This window comes from Alexandromys fortis, unplaced genomic scaffold (genome assembly GCF_014885135.2).
Source record: "Alexandromys fortis isolate MF-2015 unplaced genomic scaffold, M_Fortis_MF-2015_v1.1 scaffold_1, whole genome shotgun sequence".
Lineage (NCBI taxonomy): Eukaryota > Metazoa > Chordata > Mammalia > Rodentia > Cricetidae > Alexandromys > Alexandromys fortis.
In genome coordinates, this window is record NW_026067927.1 from 18,426,108 (window position 1) to 18,447,737 (window position 21,630).

The following is a 21,630-nucleotide window of genomic DNA, read 5'->3' on the forward strand; positions in this document are numbered from 1 at the left end:
GGATTAAAGGTGTGCACTACCACTTCCTGGCTTATTTTTGTTTTCTGAGACACAATCTCACTATGTAGCTCTGACTATCCCAGAACTTACACTGTAGACTAGGCTAGCCTCTGACTAGCAAATATTCATCTGCCTCTGCCACCCAGTTCTGAGAGTTAACAGTGTGACCCCAGTCAGCCCACTCGAGGATTCTGTGTTCCTTCCTACCAAGACTGTATGGTGATGGGGAGCATGGGGACAACAGCACACTTGGCTGCAATACCAAGGGCTTGATTGGTCTTTGCTTCTGCACCTTCAATGCAGGAGTGATCACAGTGAGGTGGTGAGGGATGGACCAGTGTTGTTTTAGTTTTGACGATGGGGAGCCTCGGAGACTTCTGGATATCTAAGGACCATACTGAAACTGTTTTGTAGAAGCAGCGTACAGGCTGAGAGGTGAGGTACACGAATAAAGTCCTAGAACCTGAAAAGCAGCAGGACCTCTTTGAGTTCAAGGTCAGCTTGAGCTACACAGGAAGACTCAGCCTTAAAAACAAAACATTGAAAGGGCTGCGCGGGGTAGCACACACCTATAATTCTAGCAGAACTCCGGAGGCTGAGGCAGGAGGGTCACAAGTTTGAGGTTAGCCTACGCTACAAAAATTAAAACAAACCATCAGCCCAGAGCTGTACTCACGACAGGAAAAGTCCTATGTTCAAATTACACCTGTAACCCTGGACTGGTCTTTATAGATATTCTGCCTCTGGTAGAAACCTCCAGAATGTTCCTTGTAGAATAGTAGTCTAGAGCTCAAGATCCCAGGAGACCTTGCTGCCACCTCCAACAATGATTCTCAGTCCCCTCCACACGGCTGTGCAGACAGCACCAAACACAACTGAGTGCGCTCAACTCTAAAAGGATAGCTTCTAGGACCCCACAACTTTTTTTGTTTTGTTTTGTTTTTCCAGACAGGGTTTCTCTATAGCTTTGGAGCCTCTCCTGGAACTAGTTCTTGTAGACCAGGCTGGTCTCGAACTCAAGAGATCCACCTACCTCTGTCTCCCAAGTTCTGGGATTAAAGGCATGCACTACCACTGTCTAACCCCACAACTTTCTTTGGATTTTCTGCCTTTTAAAAGTGTGATATGTTTCTAAAATGTGACGCTATACCACCAGTTCACATGTACAATTCTTAAGCAGGGCGAGAGGAGGGAAGAGAAGCAGAAAGAGAAGGAAATGCAGCCTGAGTACAGTACAATGCCCTTGGTGACAGGTGGTCTTACACAGAATAAGCATGTCACAGGGGCACACGGTGAAAGAAAACACGACAGCATGGAAAGGAAGGAGCCACTGAGGACAAAAGGCAGGCAGCAGGGGAATTGGAGAACGGAGACTGAGAAACTTCTATATGGGCAATATTTGGTCTTTTAATATATATTATATTAGATGTTTCTGTTACGTGTAGGAGTACTTTGCCTGTGTGTATATATGTGTACCATATGCATATCTGGTGCCCTTGGAGGCCAGGGTTCTGATTCCCTAGAACTGGAGTTATGGGAGATTGCAAACCATCATGCAGGTGTTGGGAACTGAACCTAGGTCCTCTGGAGAAGCAACCAGTGCTCTTAACCTCTGAGCCCTCTCTCCAGTCCAAAATCAGTGTTCTCGCAATATGTACCTGGGTCTCTGAACCATTTTGTAAGTCTGACCTTTTTCTCTAAGAGAACAACTTTTAGGGAAATGACAGTATGCTGAATCGCGATAAATCAGGCCCTCAGGTCAGTGCTTTAAAAGAGGTTAAGGCCCACTATTTATAGACTTTAAAAACAAAAGACTATTTTTTAAAATCTTGATGTCTACTGGGGCTCTCTTTTCCCTAAGGCAACTGAAGGGGAGCTTTTGAACCAGCTTATTCTCCTGAGTTTAGGGCTATGCTCCAAACTCAATGAAACTTGGAGCCCGCACATGACTTTGCTAAGGAAGAGAAAGACTAAGTATCTTGAGCTACAACTAACAGCCCCCAAACAAAATCAAGGATGAATGCCAAAGAAAGTCCAGAAAGAGCAAAGGCAGCTGCGAATGTAGGAGAAATAAGGGCCCCCAAATCTACCATCACCTTCTCTCACCAGCCATTTGTAATTACAGCCCACCATTTATGAACACTGGTCTCTGTTATTATGTGAGCTTTGTCTGTAGTTTCATATCCAATTAGCCAGGTCCCACCTGCCCATTACAAAATAAGCTATGCGGACTGTAAAACCTGCCCAGTGTACATATAAAGGAAAATAACCATAACCAGGAAGTGAAGACGGACGTCAGTCTGCTGAGTGTTGACTCACATCAGTAAACCTTCCACACAGGAGGCTGAGACAGATGCCAGAGATTGAGGCTAGCCTGGGCTATACCGCAAAACTCTACGCAAAATGAATACATAAATAAGAGACACTGGTCCTCAAGTAGTTAGAGCCTATTGGCTTGTCGCAGGGCCTCACCGTCAACAGGACCTAAGTGAGTACTGTCCTGGGTTCATAGTTCCAATGCACACGACAGGAAAACTTGAACACAGAATGAGTTCGGTTTCTGATTCAGATACACAGGGATGACTAACAACTTCTAGCTAGTAATGAGGAAGTGTTTACATACAATCAGAAAGACAGAGTAGGAGAGAGGAAAGGAGGAGGGAGAAGAGAAGAAAGAAAAAAAGTCAGGAAAATGGAGCTCCTCTGAGCCCAAGGCAGGCAGGGAGGAGGGAGACTGGTGGTTAAATATGACTGAGGGCTGGGGAGGCCAAGAACTTCATCCCCTGAAGACAATAATGGGCCAGTGAAAGGTGGGGAAGACATCAACACTTCTTTCCTTTACTAGTTTGGGCAGATTTACCCAATTTCTAAGTAAATAAATAAAATGGCATTCTATCTCTGAACTTCTCCTGAGTCTTGACAGGCATTTTTGCTGTGCTAGGATTTTTTTTACTTGTGTGTGTAGGCACATGTACTTGTGTGCACGCAGATACCAGAAAGGGATGCCAGTGCCATCCTCCATGCCAAAGGCATGTCAGTGCTGTCCTCTACGCCAGAAAGGGACATCAGTACCGTCCTCTGTCACTCCCCACTTACTCCTTTGCTGCAAGGTCTCTTCTTGAATCTACTGACTAAGCTGGAAGTCAGCAGCACACAGTAATCCTCCTGTCTCAGCCCTCCACCAGGGACACCTGACTTATTATTCAGTTATTCAGGTGCTGGGATACAAACTTCAGTCCTCCCAATTCCATACAAGTGCATATAACTGATAAGCTCTCTCTCCAGCCAATAGTTTGCTTTTTAAACACATGGTCTCCTATAGACCCAGATGGTTTTGAACTCATCAGGTAGCAAGGTCAGTCTTGAAATCCTGATCCTCTTCCCTTTGCCTTCCAAGTACTGGGCCTTGAAAGTACTTTTAAAATAAAAGACTGAGTCTGGGCATGGTGGTGCAGGTCTCTAATCCCAGCACTTGGGAGGCAGAGGCAGTTGAATCTCCAGGTTTGAGTCCAGCATGGTCTATAGGATAAAAGACTGAAAAACTTAAAAAGAAATAAAAATGAAAGACTGTATGGGAAGAGCAGACGTGCAGCTACCCCTCCTTAAACCCTTCCCAACTTTGTTTCCCAACAGACTGAAGGATCTGAAGACTCTAGGCAGACACCAGAGAGGGTAGCTCCCAGACATTTATCATGCAGGGAACTGAGAGAAAGCACAGGTCTGTGAGAAGCCTCAAGTCCTCTCTACTCTGGTCACTTTCTTCACTGTGGTCCTGCTGAATGGGGGCGCTGTTATTTAGGTCTTTCATGGTATAACCTGTGTGCTAGTTTCATCTCAGTTGGCAGTTGAGTGAAGCAATTTTCTGAAGATGTTTACAGCAACCCTTCAGGAGGGCGTGGTCCATCATATTCGGATAGAAGAAATCCACAGACTCACACCTTCTGTGAAAACAAAATAAGAAACTCCTTTCCAAAGCATCATGTCCTTAGATCCAAATTTCAAAGCATTTTCAAAATATCTATGTTGGATTAGTTCAGCAGCCGCCTGGCTAGCTTTTGCCCTGAAATAACAACACACAAACTGTATTCATTTAAACATTGCTTGGCTCACTAGCTCTAGCCTCTTATGGGCTAATTCTCATATTTTGCCTAACCCATTTCTAATAATCTACATAACACCGGTCTTACCGCGGAAGATTCAGCATGTCTGACCTGGCAGCTTGCTCCATCGCGTCTGGCTCTGAGGGGAGCTGCATGATTTCTGACCTCACTTCCTCTTCCTTCCAGCATTTTGTTCTATTTACTCCACCCACCTATGTTCTTACCTATCAGGGCCAAGGCAGTTTATTTAACCAATGACCTTCCTCCATCAAGGATTGGTTTCAAACTCACTATGTAGCCATGGACTTCAGATCCTCTTGCTTCCACACCCTGGGTGCTATGGACTGATGCGAGCATCCAAACTGGTTTGTGAAATGCTGAAGACAGAGCCCAGAGCTTTCTATCCGCTAAGCTACAGCCCTCACAACATCATCATCCTTTCAAGGCATGCACTTGCTCTGGTTTCATTAGATTCAGAGTTGAGCTGCCATCACCTCCATCCAATTCCAGACCACTTCATTAGCTCCAAATAAACCCTATTTTATCAACAACCAGCCACAGCCAGCCCACCCCTCCCACCCCCAGCTCCTGGCAAGCATCAATCTATTTTTGTCACAGAGGATTTGCCTACTCTAGACAATTTATACAAACGCAATCATGTGACCGTCATGGGGCCTCTTGTGACTGTTTTCTTTCATAGAATGTTTTCAGGTCATTGTAACATGTATCCTTTTATGGCTGAATGGTGCTCTGTTGCTCCATTGTATGGCTATACCTTTTAATTACCATCTGGGTTCTTAGGACCAGTTGGGTTATTACTTTTTCTTGTTTAAGTTTGTAATATTTATTTATTCATATTTTATTTTCTTGTGTGTGTACCTACTTGAATTCCTATGTGCACCATGTGCATGTAGAAGCCCATGGAGCTCAGAGGGGGTTGGATCTCCTGGAATTGGAGTTTCCGGCAGTTGTGAGCCAACATGTGGTAATTGAACTTGGGTCTTCTAGACCAGCAAGGGTTCTTAGCCACTGAGTCACTTCTCCAGTCCTGCTTATTGTTCTTCTCAGTACTCAGGACGTAAGGACATGCCTGAGCCATGAGCTCTAAGCAGCACTGAGCCCTAAGCAGCGTGGCCTGCACTCAGCACTCTATTTCTGTTCTCTAGCAGGGCCGCTAGCCCAAGATGTCCTCAAACTCTTTACAGAGTGGGGGACAACCCTGAACGCCTCATCCTCCCGACTCCAGGAGAAAGTTCTAGTTATTCTTGGCTACATGCTGCAATGGGAGAGAGAGAAAGAGGGGGGGAGGGAGGGAGGGAGAGAGGGAGGGAGACAGGGAAGAAGGGAGAGATCTTTGAAGCTCAGCATTCAGGAGGTAGGGACAGACGGACCAGGATTTTAAGGCCAGTGATAGTTACACAGTAAATTTGAGACCCTGTCTCAAAAAAATAAAAAGAAAAGACTCCTTTAATTCCAGTACTAGGGAGGCAGAGGTAGGTAGATCTCTGTCAGTTCAAGGTTAGCCTGAGTTACACAGAGAGTTCTGGGCCAGTCAGGGATACACTTTGTCTCAAAAAGAGAAAAGAGAGGAAAAAAAGGAGGAGGGGTGTACTGGAGTAGTAGATCAGTGGCAGAACTCTTGTCTGGCACACATGAAGCTCTAGGTTCATACCCTGTACTTCCTAAAAACAACACATGCATGAGCACACACGTGTGTACGCGCGTACACACACACACACACACACACATGAAGAAGAAGAAAAAGAGGAGGAGAATGAGGAGAAGGAAAAGAAAGACAGGCCTATAACCTTGGGCTGAGGCAGAAGAATCACAAGTTCAGGGCTAGCCTATGCTACACCAGTGAATTCAGAGCAGACTGAAAAGCTGAGACCATCTTGAGGGATAAAAATGGTGAAGCAGCACTGGGGCATAGCTCAGAGGTAATAAGCTGGCCTGATAGCACAAGGCCCCAGGTTCAATTCCTAGCACCCTAAACACGAGAGAAACAGGCTTATTTATAAGGAAAGACCAACTCTGTTGCTCTTCTGAAAGACACAAAAGAGCAGAGTCTATCCCAAAGACCTCTCCTCCCTTCCCGTGCCCAAGCTCGTCTAGATCTTTCCACACACACAGGCTTCTTTCTCGGCCTCTCCCCACCGTCTAGCACTGAACTGCCTTCCATTCACCAGAGGCCCAAATACAAAAGCAATCAAAGTTGGAAGACTTTGCCAACTCGCAGGTAACAATTGGAGAGAAGAGGCTACCAGCACCAGCTGCATCCACCATGCAGTCCAAATTCAGCCCGAAGGAGACCAAAGTGGTGTGCCTGAGTGAGGTACACTGGAGATAAGACCAGCACCACATCCACCCAACATCAGTGCCCCGGATCTGTCTCCAAAACAATGCAGGTGACGACACTGCCAAGGCAGCTGGTCACTGGAAAGGTCTGAGGGTGGTGGTGAGACTTACGGCTTGGAGCAGACAAGCTCTCAAGGAGCCATCAAGAAACAGAACAACATTAAACACAGCTGAAGCATTACTTCTGATGTGACTGTCAACACTGGCCCACAGATGCAGCACCAATCTTTAGCTAGAGAACTTTCTGGAACTATTGAGATACTGTGGGCCGCAATGTGGATGGCTGCTGTTCCCATGACATCATAGATGATGTCAGCAGCCATGCAGTGGAATACCCAGCTAGTTAGGAAGCAACAGGAGTCTGGGCATGGTGGTGCACACCTTTAATCCTAGAATCCTACCACTAGGGAGGCAGAGGCAGGCAGATCTCTGGGTCCAAGACCAGCTTGGTCTACAGAGCAGGTTCCAGGACAGCCAGGGGGCTACACAGAGAAACCATGCCTCAAAAAAAAAAAAAAAAAAAAANAAAAAAAAAAAAAAAAAAAAAAAAAAAAAAGATGGAAAAAGATTTAGATAGATCTGACCAAAAAAAAAAATATGGAAGGAAAATGATCAGCTAATAATAACAGAGATGACAAAACAGATCTCAGGATAAACAAAAACACAACAAATAAGGCATGAATGACCAAAGGAAGAGGCCTGCCATAAGTGAAGACTTGGAGTTGCCCAGCAGTTACCAGCAAGTCACTGCTTCTAAGCTGAGGGCACTAATGAGAACAGGGAGCTCACAGCCTTCTGAAGACTCCAGCTGGGCGGGGAGGACCTTGGACTTCCCACAGGACAGGGAACCCTGACTGCTCTTTGGATTGGAGAGGGAGGAGGAAGGGGGGAGGGGGAGGGACATGGGAGGAGGTGGAAATTTTTAATAATAATAATAAAGACTCCAGTTGGAATCTAATGGAACAAGATCTTAGAGATTCCAGAGTCCATCACAGTCCTAAGTGATGCAGGTACTCAAAGGCTCTCTTGGGCCAGGCTGCTCAGATAGCTCTGCAGGAAAAGGTGTTTGCTGCCAGCACCAAGAATCTGCATTCCATCTCATGGTGTCCTCCACACATGTGCCTTAACACACATGTACATGCAATGAATACACAAATGTATTTTTTTCACAAATGCATTTTTTAACAGCTCACTGCTCTAATCACAATTTGAGTTGATGCTCATGAATACACTATCTTACTGAGAAAAACATCAGATCCCAAGACCATGACTGAAATCCAAGGGTCACTCACCAGTCAGTATGAGATTACATTTATGCTTACTCTACATGATGGCAGACTGTGGGGTGTGTGTGTGTGAACTATGTTCAACTTGTGTTTGGCAAAGTTGGTATTTTAAACTTTAAAAACCCATGTATTGGGGCTGGAGAGATGGCTTGGAGGTTAAGAGCACCGGTTGCTCTTCCAGAGGTCCTGAGTTCAATTCCCAGCAACCACATGGTAGCTCACAACCATCTGTAATGAGACCTGGCACTGTCTCCTGGAAAGTGTATATATAATAAATAAATAAGTTTTTAGAGAAAAACCATTTATTGTTCCACCTGCCTTTCTCTTTTCCAACCCTGGAGGCTCCTAAACTGGCTGTCAACACAGAAAGCCAGAAATTCCTGGAGTTAGCACTTGAGCCGATCTTAGAACAGTTCTCAACTACTGAAAAAAAAAATCTATTAGCTTGTTGGTATTTGTTTCATTTTTGTTGATGTGCATTGGTGTCTGGCCTGCACGAAGGTATCAGGTGCCCTGAAACTGGAATTACAGACAGTTGTGAGTACCATGTGGTTGCTGGGAATTGAACCAGGGAACCAGGGTCCTCTGGAAGAACACCCAGTATTCTTTGCTGCTGAGCTATCACTGCAGCCTCAAGCCTGTTGTTTTTAAAAGGGCCTTTAATCTCACCACTTAGAAGAGGCAGAGAAATCTCTGAGTTCAAGGCCAACCAGGTCACAGTGAGTTCTGGGACAATCAGGACTAGTTAGTGAGATCCTGCGGCAAAAACAAAAAAGGGTCTTTAAATGACAAAAGAAGAAGCCCAAGTTCCTACTGACCAGCAGCAGCTCCCAGCAGGCCTTCAGAGGACTGAAATTTACTCCACAACTTCAAACCCTGCAGCACTGTGTTCACATACCCTGGGGTGACCTTGTCCACTCTTAGCTCCAGCCCTGGTTACAGACCTCCAGTCCCTGCTTGACACCAGGGACTCCTCTAACTGCCCCAGCATCTTCCCTTGGGTCTACACTAGGCTGTGCACAATGAATGTGAACAAAACCGAACCCAACTCCTGGCTACCCTATAGGCTCCCCCTCCTTTTTTTTTTTTTTTTTTTTTTTTGAGTCAGGGTCCTACTAGCCCAGGCTGATCCAAAGGATAACCCAGTCTCTACCTCATGAACACTGGGATTACAGACGTGTGCACGAGGTGTTTATGCCTCAGGCTTTATGCACATGAGGTGAATACTCTACCAGCTGGGCACACCTCCAGCTCCTGTCCCCATTTATTGGCAGCTCCATTTCTACTTGTTCATACCCAAAACTTGGAGTCACTTTCGCCTGCTCCCATCCTCCCAACATTCCACATCCCCGTCGTCACCTCATCCACAAATCCCACTGGCTGAGCTTCAAAATCTAGCCCAATGCATTTTTCACCGAGTGTGGCAATGCTGTCCTCATCCATCTTTTAGCTTCTTCCCTGGCTCCCTATCTCCTCCACACAATAATCTCAGTGGGTTTGCCAAAAGGCAGGAAGGACTGTATCCACTTCTCAGCTCAAATGCTTCACTCATCCTGGGAAAACCAATATCCACACAAAGGCCTGCAAGGCCTTCCCCGGCCTTCCCAATTATTTCCTCCCACAACCAACACCCTTGTGAACTCATTCTCTCCACCCCCGACTCACTTACCCCTCTCCAGCCATACTGTGTTCCTGGCTGGTCCCTAAACCTTCCAAGTGTTTCTCCTTCCAGGCATTTGATCATGCTTATCCCTCAGTCAGTCACGCGACCCATGCCTTCTCTTTGGAATCTTTATTCAGGAACCAGCATACCTGTAATCCTGGCACCCAAGAGGCTCAGGCTTCAAAAGGGGGTGTCAGTTTGAGGCTAGCCTGAGCACTGAGCAAATGTGAGACATGCCTCCCAACCCCCCCCCAAAAAGTGCTGATTATAGGTATGAGTCACTGTTCCCCACTGAAACTTAATTATATTAAATTTAACATAATAAATATAAAATATTGCCATTTGTAGCATGTATTTATAGATTGCATTTATATGATTTTACTAGAATATAAAAACATCAGTGTAAGCAGAGCAATGGTGGCACACCCCTTTAAACCTAGCCCTCAGGACGCAGAAGTAGGTGGATCTGAGGCCAGCCTGGTCTACAGAGTGAGTTCCAGATCAGCAAGAGCTACACAGAGAAACAATGGCTCAGAGGGATGGGGGGCAAGGCAACATTTCAGCTTTCATATTGAATCTTCAAAATCTGATGGATCTGACATTCACAAGCTATACCAGGGTTCAACAGTCCTACGTGGCCAGCGGCCTCCATGCCGAATGGCCAAACTCCAGCACGATGCCTGTAAGAAAGTAGCAGTGAGCAATCCTCTCACTTCTGCCTCCCAACTGCTTGGATTACAGGTATATGCCGCTTATACCCACCTTAATAGCACACTTTTTATATTTAAAAACTATTTTTAAATGAAACCTTTTACTGCTTTTATGAATAAAACCTAATAGATCTAGGAATAAAAACACCTACGTGGAAAAGACGGCTCAGCAGGTGAAGGTGTTTGCCACCAAGCCTGACAGCTGGAGCTGGATTCCCAGGACCCACAAGGTGGAAGGAGAGAGCCAACTCCGTCATTCATTTACTAGTCTGGAATCTAAAGTAAGGACTTCAGGAAGCCTCAGCTTCTTCATCCACAGAAGGAGAGCAATGCATCCTCCACAGATCATGGCTTGAATGAGATGTTGGGCCACACACAATGGTAAATGAATGCCTGCAACTCCAGCACTTGGAAGGTAGAGACAAGAGACTCAACCAATCATAGCTTCCTTAGCAACATAGCCAGTCTGTGGCCAGCCTGAGCTACAACTTACCTTGTATCAAAAAGCCAAAAGACACAGTGTCAAAAAAAAAAAAAAGAAAGAAAGAACAAACAAAAGAAAGGCTGAGCATAGTTTTAATTTTAATTTAATTTTAATTTAACACAACTAAAATTCCAGCACTTGGGAGGCAGAAGCAGGTGGATCTTTGTGAGTGCTAGGCCAGCCAAGGCTACCTAATGGAACTTTGTCTTAAATAAATAAATAAGAATAAATGAGATTCTGGTATAAGATTTTTGCAGATGGGAAAGCTATCATTTAGTAAAGATTACCTGGTGGTGCAGGCCTGCAGTCCCAGTTACGCAGGAGGCGGAGGCAGGAGAAGCACAAGTTCAAGGCTTGCCTGAGCTACAGGAGGTTGAGGCCACCGAGGGAAACTTTAGAGATTCTGTCTAAAAAGAAAAAAATACAAAAAGGAAGGCTATGGCTGCAAAGCTCGACAACAAAACACAAAGTGAAAGCGATTGGCAAGCCAACCCAAGCCTTTCCCTCCCTCAGGCTCCTTGTTGTCCCGTAGACCAAGAACACAGACCAGAGCTAGCTTTGCTGACCAAAGAGACAGAAAACTTAAGTCCAACCCCTTCTTCACCACATACAGCAGGGCGACCTTTAGAAACCCCCTTATTTCTCTAACACTGACTGAGTACTCACAACATACCAGACAAGAGGCTAGTAGCCAAGGGAGCCACATAAAATAGGATTGCTGCCCTTGAATGACTTACTCTAGCAGGAAGATGAGTAAACAAGGAAGGAAAGCATAAAAAGCCGAGATGGCTCAGCAGCTACAGCATTCATTTAGGGCTTTTTTTTTTTTTATTTATTTATTTATTTTTTTTTTTTTTTTTTTTTTTTTTTTTTTAATTTTTCGAGGCAGGGTTTCTCTGTGTACCAGACCTAGCTGTCCTGGAACTCACTCTGTAGACCAGGCTGGCCTCAAACTCACAGAGATCCACCTGCCTCTGCTTCCCAAATGCTGGAATTAAAGGCGTGCGCCGCTACTGCCCGGCTTCATTTACTGCTCTTCCATAGGACCAAAGTTTAGTTCCCAGCACGAAACTCCAGAGGCTCACAACCACCTGTATCTCTAGCTTCAAGGAACCCAATGCTCTCTTCTACCCTGTGGGCACCGACACCCTACATACGACATACATACACAGACAGGAACACACACACACACACACACACACACACACACACACACAGAGTTTTTTTTTTTAAGTCAAACTCTCTTAGCTGTTTGTTCTGTTAAGAGTAAATAACTTCTCAAGACTGCTACAAAAATTAACTTTTGAATGTTTGTCATATACCCCAAAGCCGTCAACTCTTAATATACCAATGCAAAGTACTTTCTTTCCCCTAGTGACCTGTGGTTCTGGCTCCTGTCAGCGTCCCATTTGAAGCCCTACTCCTTCATCGCACTCATAAAGCTAATTTCCCTTCTGCAAAGTTTAGTAAATGTAAAGAGAAAGAGGGTGGCCCGTTTGCTTGTTTAGGACTTAACAGTGTAGCGCAGGCTAGCCTGGAACTTAGAGGCAAGCAACTTCATGCCTCAGCCTGGAGGATGAACAACCTTAAGATGGGTATTTTAACCTCAAAAAAAAAAAAAAATATGATCTAGGTAGTTCACACAGTTCTAAGGAATACCACGGAAACTTCTGTGTCACCCCACCTAGTCACAGCTGGTCAAGATAAGAAGTCACATGGTAAAAGAAGCTGCGTAATTTAAGCCTCAGACAGAATGTCTAGAGCAGTGTCGGTACACTTTTCAACTGTCCAAGACTTAAGCAGTCAAGGCGTTGCTGAGGTAACGCTGGCCCAGGTCGCTGACAACAGTGTGGGTTGTAAGTCATGTTATGATCCCAGCAAAGCATCTACACGTCTTAAATTTTTTTTGTTCTCGAAGATTAGCTGATCCGGGAGCATCTCAAAGAAAGATGATCTGAAGGGCTAGACTTCCAACAAGTGGAAACCCTAAGCAAACAGGGCCAAGTGGGTGTGACCAGAGTCGGTCGATCAAGACTCAGGAATCCCTCCTGAAGTTTAAAAACTGAACGGGACCGAAATCAAACTCTCAGGTCGCCGTCCTCTTCAAAGAGGACGAAGGAAGACTCTCGGAACGGGGTCCAGGCCGCATCGTCCAGATTGTTCTCCCTGTCCCTACAAGCCAGACGCCCACTCCCAGGCAGCCCCTTCCAAGGGAGCTAGCAAGTCTCCCCGGCCGAGGTCGGAACCCCTGCACAGACGCGGCTCCTCCGCACCGCAGGCGCCCAGGCAGGGGTCCCCCTTCCGGAAGTGCCAGCAGCTGGCGACTCCCACCGGGCCCAGCGCCCACCCCGCTCGGGCGCGAGCCGGGACACCCCTCCTCGGAGGCCGGAACCGCGCGCCAGGCCCCTCCCACAGGAAGCCGCCGCCCCCCGGCGCCCGCCCCGCGCCGCCCCCGGCCCCTCACGCCGCCGGCCGCCCCCGGCCACCCCGCGCCGCCCGCTCGCCACCGAGCCCCCAGCGCCCGCGCCACCTACCTGCAGCGGCCACACCAGCGGCGCCTAACTCCGCTCCACTTCCGCCTTCCAGCGCCCGCACTCGGACCGGGTCACGTGAGCGCGCGCGGTCACCTGACCCGGAAGAGGCTGGCCGGGGCGCGCAGGTGCGGACCACCTAAAAACCTAGACTGTGAGCCTTTGACTTACTGAAGTCCGTAAAGGAAAGGATCTCTTCCTCCTGTGGCTGTACCCAAGCCAACGTATAAACTGGGGGGCTCGCCGGGCACCAGGAGTCTTATTTCTTCCTTTGGAAGTAGATAGAGTTGTTTCCCTCCGTGGTACAGGTGGGAGAAGACCATCCGGTCAGTTAAGTCACCGAGCCTGTCGGGGATTACTGGACAAAAACCGTGTGCTAGCCGGGTGCTCGCCTTTAATCCCAGCATTTGGGAGGCTGAGGCAGGCAGATCTCTGACTTTGGAACTAGACTGGTCTACAGCGTGAGTTCGAGGACAGCCAAGACTACACGGAGAAGCCCTGTCTTGAAAAACCAAAAAACTTATTAACCAAAAAACCGTATGCTCATCCTAAGTTTGAATGTCTGATAAACCGTGTAACTATAGCCGTGTCCCCAAATTTGCAAAGGATGTACTGACACTACAAAAGTATCCTGATCAAACTTAAGCATCTCGTGTATTTGCTAATGTTGGCAGCCTGTGCCAACTATATGCTAGGCCTTGTTCTCAGTTCTAGAAGTATAAATGCCCTAGCCTTTGTAGAGCATCTGTTCTTGTTCCAAGAAGCAAAAGGGAAAGGGGGAGCACACTTCAAAACTTCACCCAAGTCCATAAGTGTCCCTATGGGGAGCCAACTCCCATTTCCTCCCTGTATGGAGTAAGCTGAACGCTATGGATTGGCAAACAGGGCCTCTGTGGAACCCTGGCTGACCTGGAGCTCAACGCTGTCCTCAGCCTCCTGATTTCTGGCGCTGCAGGCACCAGCGCCTACACAGGAGAAACTTTCTGGGTTTTACAGGACTGAGGGTTGAACCCAGGCCCCTGCCCATACTAGTCAAGGGATCTACTACTGACCTCTGTTGCCAGCCCTTTTGTTACCATCCTAGTTTTACCTGGAGCAGGGTCTCTCTTAAAGTTCTCTAACTGGCCTTGACCCTTTTCCTTAGTCTCTGAGCAGTTAGGATTACCAGTTTGTGCCCGTGGGGGAGTGGAGGGAGGAGACAGGTCCAGTCACAGTTTTGTGTGACCTAGGCTGGCACCCACTTCCCAGCCGATGGTTCAGATAATAGATGAGTGCCAGACCACCTGGCTTTTTGTTCAGTTTGGTTCTGGTTAACTGAAAATCATGATTTTTTCATTAGTATTTTATTATATGGCTGTTTTGCCTACATAGACATCTGTGTACGACCTGTGTGTCTGCTGCCTTTGTCGTGGGTTATCTACTAGAGAAGACTGTTCAGACATGGGTCTAAGCCAATACAAAGTCTTTATTAGCCAGCCCTCAACTACACTGGGTGTGCAAGGTTGGTACGTTTAGAGACTTTCCCAGAACTATGGGCTTTAATGGATTAGGTCCTTTTTCGCTGTGGCAGGTGGTGCTGTCTGCATGCAGAGTTCATGGCCCGAGTGATGCTTTTATCATGGAGTCAGCTGTGCTGAGCTCTGGGTGCCTACTAAGGTCTGAGGCCCTGTTACATTCCCCACTGATCCTAGTGAATGAGTCAAATTGTGAACTTACCCCTACTCTAAAGAGATGTAGTTGGATCTGGCGAAGGTGGCGCACACCTTTAATCCCAGCACTCAGGGGGCAGAAGCAGGCAGATTTTTGTGAGTTCAAGGCCAGCCTGGTCTACAGAGCAAGTTCCAGGACAACCAGAACTACACAGAAAAAAAAAATCTGTCTCAAAAATAAAAACGGGGGTAGGGGTAGTTGGTACTATGAACCACTGAATTTACTGAACTGATACATAATTGGCCATATACTTTAAAATGCCGGAGCCAGCCATTAATCCATTCAGAATGAGAATTAAAGGTCCAGCTAGTGCCAACAGACCCAAGAGCTCTAAGCAAACATTAAATTATTAATTAAACTGGGATTATTTGATTTATGTCTTTGTCTTTTTGTTTTTCTTTTGGAGGTTTTCCTCAACGATTAAATTTTTTCTAATTACTCTTGATCAATTATCATAAAACAACTGGTTTCTCCCAAAACCATACATAGTTTCCTTTGTCTCATGAGCAGTAAGTCGAAGCTTCTCCAGTCTTGAACAAACATTTCTGCCAGGGAATCCAACTGTTGTTTTAATTCAGAAGTGGAAACTTTGAATACCTTTAGGTCCTGATCAGCCTGTCTATACTTAGTTTGGAAAGCATTAGTAGAGGCACACTTAGCCAGGCAGTGGTGGCACAGGCCTTTAATCCCAGCACTCGAGAGGCAGAGGTAGGCAGGTCTCTGTGAGTTCATGGCCATCTTGGTCTACAAGAGCTAGTTCCAGGATAGACTCCGAAGCTACAGAGAAACCCTGTCTCGAAAAATCAAAAGAAAAAAAAGAGAGAGAGGCACACTTAGTCACCATTAGTACACGCCCACCAGGCAGTCTCAGGGCCCAGTAATACTGCTGTTCTACAGATGAGTTAACCCACTGAAAAACGGGCATCAGAATACGGGGAAGTGGTTAATTAAATGAAAGGCTGTGGATATTAGACAAGTTCCATTTCCTTGCAAATCCTTTAACACTAATTTGGGCTGCCCCCAGTCACAATGAACTTGTCAGTCAATGGGCTGACAGTCCAACCAGTAATCCTGGCTGGTTTCTGGCTGGAAATGATTAACTCTATCCCCAGGGTCCCTTCCTGTGTCATAGGGTCTTATTCTCCAGGTTTTCCCTGTTTTGTAAAAGCCAGACTCTTTCTTAAGGACTTCTTCAGGAAGCCTCAGTTTCACAACTCTTAATTTTCGCAATGGAAATTCCCTTGTTCCAGGCGGCCCAACCTCAAGGCATGCATGCATAGAATTATAAACTCTGTATTCCTGCCTACAAAGATAAACTCCCATATCTTTCTTTTCTCCAGTACAACCAGAAGCTTAAATTGGGCGTCAGAGGGTAAATAAGATGGAATGTGTGTTGCTGGTCTATAGCCACATTAGCTGTCACCTCCCCTGTATCTCATCTGTCTTTCTCAGTTCCCTGGTCCAGGCAGTAGGGTTGGGACCATCACCCTGTATTCATACCAAACATAAGGCCCAGGAGCAGGAAGAGGGGCAGTGAGTGAAAGGGCCTTAATTGTAACGGGTCCCTAGCCCAGAGACGGTCTATTTGGCATCAACATTCGTGTCTTCCACTTCCTTGAGCTGGGTGTGTTGGATCCATGATGCAATGCTACTTACTTTCACAATCAGAGGAGTGGAGAGAATTGCCATCTCGGCTCTTTTCCAAGTGGATTCTAGCACCCCTTTTGTTACCAGCTTGACCAGGTCATTTGTATCAAAGGACACGAACAAGGATAAATGGTGGTGGTCTCGGAGGTCGGCTAGGTCTCTCAGCTAGTCCAGTGATAGCCTATATGGAGGACTGGAGGGCTCGTAATGTCTTGGGAAAGGAACGCTTAGAGAGCTCTGTCAACTGCTGGTCTCTGAGCTAGAGAAGTATTGGGAGAGGCCTTCTAAATATAATCTCGCAGGGAGTAAATCCTTCCCTGTATGGGGTGTAGCAGGCCCAAAGCTAAACCAAGGGAGGAGGTCCATGCACCCTTCCCTGGACTCTGATGACAGTAGTTGTTGTTGGTAGTGTCCTGTTTCTTCTTTCTACCTGCCCAACATCCTGAGGTCTGTGTGCACGGTGAAGTCTCCAGTCTTTATCTAAATCTTTAGTTATTAATCGAGAGGTTTGGCTATGTAAGCTGGGCTACTGTCAGACCCCATTGCTAAGGGGAGGCTAAATCAGGACCAGTTCCTAGAGAAGCTTCTTACTATTTGTGCAATTTCAGTCTGGGTAGAATGCTTCTACCCCCCGGAAAAGGTATCTATAAGAACTAGCAAGTATCCTCCCCTGGCAGGCCAATCTCAGTGACGTCAGTTTTCCTTTCCGAGAGTTCACTGAGGTGTTGGTCCCTCATTTGAACCCCTTTTCGGTCTAGTTATAACATACCTTGGTCTGAGCAACTCAGAAAGTGTTGTGGATCCCAAATGAGTAGCCTGGTGAAGGTCATTGCCAGAGTCCTGCCTGTTGTTTCTGGGAGAATGATCTTTCCCTTCGGTGTCCTCCATCAACGTGTGGGTTTGAGCTGTCCATTCCTTCTTTATTATGGAGTCAATAGGCCCCACTGATGTGAGGGCCATTTGCCGGACAGCCAGGCCCTCAGTTGGGAATGAAGGACAGCAATTCATAGGGGAAGCCAAATAGTCTCTAGGGGGGGCCAAAATTTCCTAGTGTCCTTTTGTCCAGGAGGGAGAAGCCTTCTTTCTCCGTGCATCATGCTACAGACGTGTCCAGTAGTAAAGACATAGTGATTGTCTGCGTGTATGGTGCTGGGCTTTCCTTTTCCTTATCTGCGATCCTGGGTCAGATTAATCAGTTCTGCTCTCTGGGCTAGGATACCTGACATGGCCCTAAATAATTTCAGTTAAAGTGGCTATTACGGCTCCCATGTATTGGTTTCATCTTTCTTCTCATGACAGTCATGGGTGAGCACCTGTAGGTCGTCACAGGGTAACAGAATTGATGGCACTGGATTTCTCAAACCGGACTTCAGGGTAGACCAGGAGTAGGGCACGGTACTAGGTCACACAGGCATTAGACAGCCAGCGTTCTGGTGTTCCTCGGAGGAGGGTCTCAATCAAGTGGGTACTGTGAGTTAGAAGATCCTGACCCAGAATTAACTTGTTTGTTTTCCATTAGACTAGCCGTAGCTGCCATAGCTCTTAGACAGGTGGTCTACCCTGTGGCTTCTTACAGAGCCCACTTATGAGGACAGCTATGTCACAGGGTGTTTCCATGGCCCTCAAATTTGGGTTGAATTCCTATTGTCTTTTGTTTAATGGACAAACAGATGAAACTTAGTTTTGAGGCAGCTGGAAGTACTGGGACTGGAGCTGAATTCGCTCTGTAGACCAGGCTAGCCTAAAACTCAAGACATCCCCGCTTTCATCTGCCTCCCAAGTGCCGGGATTAAAGGCGTGTGCCAGCACCGCCTGATTCAAAGTGGTTTTTAAAGCCTCAAATGCCTTTTCTTCCATTTCAGTCCAGATTAGGGGTTCGGTGTCCACTTTGTGCTGATGTATAGGGCCTTGCTAGTCCCACAAACTCTGGTATCCAGAGGCAGCAATACCTGACTGCACCTAGGAACTCTTGGACCTGTGTCTTAGTCTTTGGTTTGGGATCTGAAGGATGGCAGCAATCCCACTCTGAGACAGGCTCCTTTAGCCTCCCCTCGGCTGGTATCCAGGAGAGAAAGTCTCTGATGGGACTTCTTAGCTGCATTCTGTAGCCCAGGGTCTGTAACTCTTAGACCCTCTGGAGCCCTTTCATAATCTTTTCCCAGGAAACCTCTAATGGAAGGATGGGAGGGTCAGCTCTTAGTGCCTCATTAGACAGGTTGGTGAATTTTGTTTTGTTTTTTTGCTTTTTTTGAGACAGGGTTTTTCTGTGTAGTTTTGGAGCCCGTCCTGAAACTTGCTTTGTAAATCATGCTGGTCTTGAACTCACAGAGATCCACCTGCCTCTGCCTCCCAAGTACTGGGATTAAAGGTATTAAAGGTATATGCCTTTACCACCTGGCAGGGTTGTGTTTTTTTAATTATTTTTTTAAATTTATTTATTATGTATATAGTGTTCTGGGCACCAGATCTCATTATAGATGGTTGTGAGCCATCATGTGGTTGCTGGGAATTGAACTCAGGACCTCCAGCACAGCAGTCAGTTCTTTTAACCTCTGAGCCATCTCTCCAGCCCTGGGTTGGTGAATTTTTAAATCTTTGGGGCAACCTGGTTCATGTAAGTTGCCCAATATAATTTCCCACTGGGTCAGTCCACATAAAAGCAAAGATGGGTTGACTCACCTCTGCCAATGAAAGACTGAAGAATGTATCCTTCAGGTCCAAGACAGTGTGCACCTGTTTCTCCGGAGGACTCAGACTTATGAGAGTCAGAGGCCCCAGGTTTCTTTATAGGCAGGAGAGGTGCATTCCACGGTGACTGCCAGGGCACCAGGATGCCTGTCTCTCCAAGCCAGGTAATACGGACTGCAATGGTCCTGTCCACACCTACCACGTCAGAAACTGAGACCCCGTGAGCTTGTTTGTGCAAGCTCTCTAGGGTTCCATGGCACACTTGAGTTTCAGAATCACTCAACCAAATCAGCTTCTTTTCTTTTGTTTTGTTCAAGTGAGACAGAATCACCGGTAGTCCAGGCTAATGAGCTAGGTATGTAAGTAAGGATGACCTTGGACTCTCGATCTTCCTGCTTTTAAATCTGAAGTAGTGGGATTGTCTGCATGAACTGCCAGGACCAACTTTCCAGATCATTCTTCATCTAGGCTTTAAACCATAGAATCCCTTTCAACTTATACATATCTCTTTGACTAGACTCCGATTCTGTATCTTCACTCACTGTTTAGGTCGTCGTGGAAAGTCTACCGCAGATAGGGAAATCTGGAAGAGGGATCACTCTTTTTTTTTTTTAATATTTATTTATTATGTATACAATATTCTGTGTGTATGCCTGCAGGCCAGAAGAGGACACCAGAGCTCACTACAGATGGTTGTGAGCCACCATGTGGTTGCCGGGAACTGAACTCAGGACCTCTGGAAGAGCAGGCAATGCTCTTAACCTCTGAGCCATCTCTCCAGCCCGAGGGGTCACTCTTGACTCGAGTAATGAGACGGGAGATGGAAGGGCCCGGACAAGCATTTCTGGTGATGCCGACTCTAGTGAAGTTGGTTGGTGGTGGGCGTAGAGATGGGGTGGCTCAGAGATTCCTACCTCGAATGCTTTTGTCGGTGATGGTAGCACGTGACTGTGGTGGCATCAGAATGGGAAGAGCTTATGCTGGCCCGGTCAGAGCTACACAGTGAGATCGTCCACGCTAATAACGTGGGAACGCTGACAAGGGTGGCTGCCGGAAATTTTCAGATAAAATTTCTAGCAAATGTGGACTGGGCGTGAATGGGCGTGAAGATTGGACATAAATGTTTAGAAAGCGTTCTCTAGGGCTCTTAGGAGCAGACCAGAAAACTGGTTCAGAGCACTTAAATAAGGTGGATCAAAATCGCTGTTACTCCAGCTCCAGGAGATCTGCCGCCCTCTTCTGGCCTCCTCGGGCACCCCCAAACTTATACATATAAATAAAAAGCATACATGTGCAGAGCTACACAGTGAGATCGTCTACGCTAATAACGTCGGAACGCTGACAAGGGTGGATGCCGGAAATTTTCAGATAAAATTTCTAGGAAATGTGGACTAGGCATGAGGATCGGACATAAATGTTTAGAAAGCGTTCTCTAGGGCTCTTAGGAGCAGACCAGAAAACTGGCTCAGAGCACTTAGATTAGGTGGATCACAGTGCTGTTACTCCAGCCCCGGGAGATCTGCCGCCCTCTTCTGGTCTCCTTGGGCACCCCAAACTTATACATATAAATAAAAAGCATACATATGCATAAATAGAGTTTGTATACCACGATCATTAATGTCTGGCAGATAGGTAGCATTGACGAAGAAAAGAACTTGAGTTGATTGAGGTGGAAGGTACCATATATGCAGGGCAAGAAGAGAATATGATGACAGGGGTGGGAGGCCATCCAAAGGCAGGGAGGGAGATTAGCGTGAAACTTCAGCAAAATCAGGTAAATCCAGAAAGAGGAGACAATAGGCAATGTCAGAGCCTGCAGAGAAACAGACGCCAAAACACTAGAAAAAAATTTCTCTAGGAGTTAGATAGTCTTCAACTGGGATATAATTTCAGAACAGGCAGAATGATAAATTCTGAAGGTTGGGGAGACTGAGGGTTAAGAAGATTATCACTATAAAATATTCGGGGACTAGGTGTGTGGTGCACGACTTTAATCTCAGAGTTTAGGAGGCAGAGGCAGGAAGATCTCTGAGTTCGAGGGACGAGGAGGCAGCAAGAAGCACCTCCACCCGAGAACTTTACCTGTTCTGCCTCCAGGATTCTCTTTACTACTATTATCATTATGAATTTTTCATCTATTTTACATACCAACCACAGCGCCCCTCCCTCCTCCCTTCCCGTTCCCTCCCCCACCTCCTGCCCGTCCCCTCCATCCACTCCTCCTTCTAGGATTCTCTTAGCGCTGACTCTCGTGGTTGTCCTCTGGCCCTCACATGAGCACCTGGCCTGCTCCCCCCCCCCCGCCATAAATAATGTAATTTAAAGAATTTAAAATGCTTGGGCATCAGAAGATATTTGGGTCACTGACAATGGGTACCATCAAGGGTGCAGAAAGATTTCTTTTTTTCTTTTTTTTTTTTTTTTTTTTTTTTTTTTTGGTTTGGTTTTTCGAG

General features: G+C 46.5%; 1 protein-coding gene across 4 annotated transcripts in view; it reads right to left on the reverse strand.

Annotated features, from left to right (window-relative positions):
• Nucleotides 1–13,237, reverse strand: part of Wwp2 (WW domain containing E3 ubiquitin protein ligase 2) — a 122,085-nt gene extending 108,848 nt beyond the window's left edge. The window contains exon 1 of one of the 4 annotated variants that reach the window (XM_050144080.1): nt 13,136–13,236. The gene's annotated coding sequence lies outside the window, so the exon portion shown is untranslated. Of the gene's footprint in view, nt 1–3,816; nt 4,001–10,888; nt 11,009–13,135 lie in introns of those variants that run through there. The other 3 variants (XM_050144081.1, XM_050144082.1, XM_050144083.1) reach the window with 3 other exon arrangements.
• Between the last annotated feature and the right edge of the window lie 8,393 nt (nt 13,238–21,630).